This window comes from Alligator sinensis, unplaced genomic scaffold (genome assembly GCF_000455745.1).
Source record: "Alligator sinensis unplaced genomic scaffold, ASM45574v1 scaffold862_1, whole genome shotgun sequence".
In the NCBI taxonomy this organism is placed as follows: Eukaryota; Metazoa; Chordata; order Crocodylia; family Alligatoridae; genus Alligator; species Alligator sinensis.
This window is the reverse complement of record NW_005842066.1, coordinates 1,717,791-1,723,480: the sequence shown is the minus strand read 5'-3', so window position 1 is coordinate 1,723,480 and position 5,690 is coordinate 1,717,791. Positions and strand designations below refer to the sequence as shown.

The window sequence follows — 5,690 nt, the reverse complement described above, 5'->3', positions numbered from 1 at the left end:
AGTGAAGCTTTGTCCTCCTACCAGAAATGCAACGCTTTCTTCAAATTCTCAAGAAGGTGATTATATTCTGTACTTATGAAGCTGCTCAGCTGACTCAACCTCCTGTGCCCTGCTGCATGTTCAGTTCCTGAGTCTATTCCCACCTCTGCCAGTGACTTGCCAAATGATTTTAAATCGCATGATTCCTCCATCTCAAAAGGGTTGTTTTAGATTAACAATTCAACTAAGAACCAAAGCTCAGGACCCTGGACAAAAGTTACTGTGATATAAAACTGACTAGATTAAAGCAGGGGGTGTTAAAGATACAGCCCACGGGCCAATCTGGTCCGTGGAGCCCTATCATTTGGGTTTCAATGCTGCCTGTGGGTCTCTGCCTGGACGCACTCACTACATGCAGCGTGCATCAGCCCAAGCCCTGCATGAAATGCACAAAGCCAGTCTGTGAACGCAATCCAGCTTGGCAGAACCAGTAGTGTCAAACTGCCTCTGAAAGCCTGGGAACTGCAATATTCTACCACATCATTTTAAAGGTAAGTAAGAAATTAGATCTAGCCAAACTTTGTTTTCAACAAGGCAGTATCTGAATTTGCCATTATTCCAAAAAGAAAATTGGAATACAATTCTTCTCTCTGCTTTCATAGAAAGTTTAATCTGTAAATAAATCCCTGCTTCCCTCCCCTCATTTCAAGGCATGAAAAAAGGTCTCTGGCTTGTTTGTTAATAAACTAGCCAGAAACCATTTTTCATGAGTAGCAACTCATTTTTCATTAATGGAAATTTCAAGAGTGGAAATTCTACCCACTCTTGGTTTTTAGCAATTTTGTGAGGCTTTCAGTAGACAACATTTCTGTAACTTGCAAAGGTGTTCAATGTTTTCCTAAATTTGACACTCTTGCTTAAGACAAGGACAACAAATACTATATCTACTCAGATACCACACTGCACCTTCCTCACCCCACCCCACAGAAAGCCTTCCAAAATTGAGGGCATATTTTACATGGGGAAGCTGATTTTTCTGTCCAGAATAGAAGATATTGTAGAATGGCAACCATTTCTCTCTTTTTTTTTTTTCTTCCTTCCAGAAACTGTATAGAGGTAGGGACAGACTCCAACAGGGGCAGACCCAGGGAGGGTACACTGATGTAGTCATACCTGCTTTAATTCCTGCTCCACTCAACATTTAAAATCAGAAGTAGAATTTTTATTCAGGCAGTGCTGAGAGTCAGTTGACTTCATGGCTCATTATAATGTACCCAACCCCTGCTAATTGTTTTTCATTCAACGGGTGTTAATAGCCCTCTCTGGTTTAATGATCTCAGTGTTTTACTAAGCAAAACTGTTGAATAAAGGATAGCTTGATATTGGTTAGCTACTCCTGATCTCCCTCCATTGCACAGCTGTGCAAACCATTTTTAGTCTTTTTCAAAATCCTGGATCTGCTCATGGAATTCAGGTTCTCAGCAGCAGCTAGTTTCAGCTTCTGTCTGAGCAGCCAAGAGCTGTTGATAGTTTAGCTGCAAATGGTCAGAACTGCACAACCAGAACTACAGGAGACAGAGGATGAGCAACCTGCAGGCACATAATTGGAAGCATGTAACAGACAAGGAAGATACAGGCAAATCTAGCAGTGAATTATTCTATATCAGAACTATATATAAAATGATTTAAGCATGTTCCACTTATGTTCTCAGAGAAAAGCTTTCAACTTAAAACCAAACAAATTGCTTTCTAACTCTAATGTTATATTGCCTTTAATTCTATATAAAGCTTTGTCATATTTAAACTATATTAAAGTGACCTAAGGGATTAATTTCAACAGAACTGTGTCCAGACTAAAGTGTATGGCATTAATGAAAGTCTAATCATTAAAAAAAATGAATATTATCAAAGTGATAGGCAGTGTGATTTATCTACCTTAACACTGTAAAACCAAGAAGCAGTATGTTAATTTTAACAATTAAATCCCAGTCCTCAAAAGCTTCAAAGTAATGTAAAGCAGCTAAAGAGCCAACACTTGGGAATATGCACATGAGTAAGGAAGGGAGCAATCTTCAGTTTGTTAATTTAAGAATCTACTATTTACAACTTAATTCTCAAGTGTAAAAGAAAACTATTAGGAAATAACTCAATCACCATAGCCTCAAGTCATACATCGGGTCCGACACATACTTTTCTGTTAAAATTAGTGTTAGAGTTTCCCTGAAGAAGATATAATATGTCCAATAGGCTATTTTTAGGATTGTAGTTGCTTTGTGTAAAAATGTTCATGCTGAAGAAAGTAAGTCCCCAGTGCACCTTACATTTGAAACAGGAAATAACAAGATTTAATGTTCCTTCATTTTGGTGGGAGTTCATGCAAGTGTCTTGAACTAGCCCCTAAAAAATTGTGTCCCCTACACATACAATTTACCTTTAACAACAGGAATCCCATCATGACAAGCATTTTCCATGCCATTATCTACAAAGATAACCTTACTCCATGAATCTGGAGATTGTCTAATAACCTTGTAAGACTTGCAAACACCGCTGGAAAAAAAAAAACAACCTGCAAATAATTTCTGAGAGATGAGCATTATATTAGCTTGGGGCAGCTAAGGATCCCCTCCCCCCCCCCACCAATTCAAAAGTCTGAGAACCTTCAGCATATTTGATGCTGAAGTGTTAATTCAAAGTTCTCAACCTTTTTAGACTCCAGACACCTCTCAGAAAATGCCAGCTTTGTTTTTTTTTTACAGAGTGTGTAAAAACCAAAAAAAACAAAAAACCAACAAAAACCCCAAAAAACCTACATTTTGGTTGCAAAGAACTCAAAGACCACAACAGGGAGGAATGTTTTTTAAACACTATGAATTCCTATTTGAAATCTCTAGGTTTATCTTGCAAATTATATTTGTACGTATCATGGCTAAAGTGAGTTAAGAAAGACAACAACAAAATCCAGAAATTCACCACAAATTTGTCTGGCTGAGGCAAATTAATGCACAGTTAAGTTGGGATCAGCAGAACAGGGACAGGAATGAAAGTTTACAGCTTTTTACTCCCGTTCATAATTCACATGAAAGGTAAGAAGGAGTGATCTTTATTTCATTGCTTCTTGTTAAGTGGGACTGTTAACAAGTTCCATGTATTGACACAATTTTACATAGATGTCACAGCAAGGGCTACACAGCTGAAACCAAGGGCTAAATCTGACCAGGACAACCTCCCTTACAGGGAATATGGAATGGGAGAGAACCCAGTTTGCTTGCGATGGCATTCAGAAAAATGTTTTAGCCGAGAGGAACAAGGGAACAAAGGAAATTAAACACCTCCCCACACCCTGAATCTCACTGAAAAAAAGGTCTCACTTCATTGATACCCTGAGCACATTTTAAGATAACAATCTATGCCATTTAAAATACACTTCATTTTCAGAGTAGACTAACAATGTTTAAAAAGTTACACAAGTGGCACAGGCAACAATGTAACTACTGAAGCCTTGACCCACACTCATCCTGACCTTCATAAGCAGCCAAGACTAACAAACCCAAGCAAAATAATGGCAGAATAAATAAAACTTCCACTTAGACATACTTCATTTGTATAAAAAAATTACTATTTTAAGTAGGATTTTAATGAAATATTGTGACTACACTATTTAGCATTACATATTTAATCCAAAGTGATCTCAAAACAACTGCATGCTTGGCATCAGCCAAGATAATTGGTGGTAATGTTTGACTTAATCTTGTAAAGCAGGGTCTAGCAACAAAGCCCATGAGGTGGCCAGACACTGGGAGGTGTTGCACTAGACACTGAGGAAGAAGCCGAACAGCAGTGGCCAGGTCAGAAGGTCCAGTCCACCACTAAAAAATAGCTATTGACTTCTGTTGCAAAGCTCATCTAAGGCAAAAAGGCTGATTGGGTACAACTATGCTGTTCCAGCCAGAGAGCCCTGGTTGTCCATTTCTGAGCATATCCCACCAATCCACTCCTGCAGGTATGCTCCAAATACACAAATACATTGATAAAACCCTTCTAGGGCACCCTTCTGCCAGCTGCTCTCAAGGCCTCAGTCTCCAGTGTGCTTGAAAGGCAGCTACTGGGAGCAACCTTACCATCATGTTTCCAGGTCTAGAGCATATCTGCAGGCACAGGTAGCTGGAGCATGCTGAAGTATAGCCCACTGGGTCTTTTTAGCTACCAGGGTGTAGACATGACCAAAGAGCCTATATTATAAAGTTTACTGCATTACTTTCTTGGCTATTATTATTTCTTACCCTCAAGAAAAAGCAGCAATCAGAAGACAAAAAAATCAGGCATAAAATTAACTCCATTAACAATACATAGTTTAGACAAGGCAGGGCATGTCTAATACTTATAAACAGGACAGGGTAGTCCAATACTTATAAAGTTTACTTTTGACTATTTATGCTGTATTCACCTTGTGTCACATACAGCTCAAGTCTAGCACACTGGTCAGGTATACATTCTGGTTCTCAATCTTTTTAGACACAAGACTCCAGAACAACTTGTGTATCAAGTGGCACCCCAATAAATAAACTAATGTTGTTTTATTTATAGTGCTTATCTGCTTGGAGAGAGACCAGGAAGGAAGAGCACCAGCAGGAAAGGAAGGGCCTACACTCCAGTGAGTGGCAGGAGAAGGAGGGGCATCTAGAAGAGAAGAGCCTGCACTTATCTCCCTCTCAGGGGCACCCTTCCACAGCTGCCACAACATCAGGGTGCTGCAGCTGGTTGAGAATCACTGCCCTAGTGCAATGCTATTATGTTCTGTTTCCAGGGCCATGGGGAATGCAAAGTACTTTCAGTTTTTAATCTTACTGTAAAATATACACATACATATACACACACAAAACCAAAAAGCTTCCAAAAAAGGGAAATGCAAAATAAAATGGTTCCATAAAGGCTTGTTTTCTAAATAGCACTCTTGTTATTCAGTGTTTGGTTTGACCCTTACCATTGCTAAGAGTCCCAGGTCTGCAGACAGACAGGTTGCTTTGCCAAGTTTACACAACTTGTAGAACGAAAAAGATAGGAGTCAGAGTCTTGTTAGGTTTTGCTGTTACTTTTCAGATACACCTGGGCAATAGTAAGACTGGCAAAAACATCAATTCCATTATTTTGCAGCTTCAAACAAATAAAAAATGAATGAGTACTTTGACTAAAAAGCAGAGGTGTTGCTTACTACTGGCTGGGAACAGAATAGGAGAACCTCTATTCATATTACAGAAACAACCATAAAGCTGCACTGAAGGTGGGGCTAACAGACTCTGGGATACTGGATTAGTGAGAGACTGTTCCGTCTCGTCTCCCTTTTGGCAGGCAGACAACCTCAGGTTAAAAGCTTCAAATTTATCAGATATCTAACCAACAAAAACCTGATACAAAGATGAATCTCTGCACTGTCTCATTTCCACACCTGCAGAAGACTATAAGGACTGGCCTCTTACCAACCCCCTCAACACATACGCATTTTGTATTCCTCTATGGTCTCTTTTGGTCCCCTGGCTGCTACTGCTTAAATTTCCCAATTTATGCACCATTGGGGTGGGCAGTTTCAGAAGATACTGATACAATAAGCCAGAAACAGAAATGCTAAATAGAAAGAGGGTTTGAAAGAAAATAGGCGAGACAGTGCAGCAATGGGGAGCAAATAAAAGAAGTAGAACTCCAGAAAACATACACCA

The 5,690-nt window shown here is 39.4% G+C and overlaps 1 protein-coding gene across 1 annotated transcript in view; it reads right to left on the bottom strand.

Moving 5' to 3' along the window:
• The window catches only part of ELOVL7 (ELOVL fatty acid elongase 7), a 51,704-nt gene extending 47,262 nt beyond the window's left edge, over positions 1-4,442 (bottom strand). The window contains exon 1 of the mRNA XM_006023532.2: positions 4,424-4,442. The gene's annotated coding sequence lies outside the window, so the exon portion shown is untranslated. The remainder of the gene's footprint in view (positions 1-4,423) is intronic.
• Positions 4,443-5,690: the final 1,248 nt, after the last annotated feature.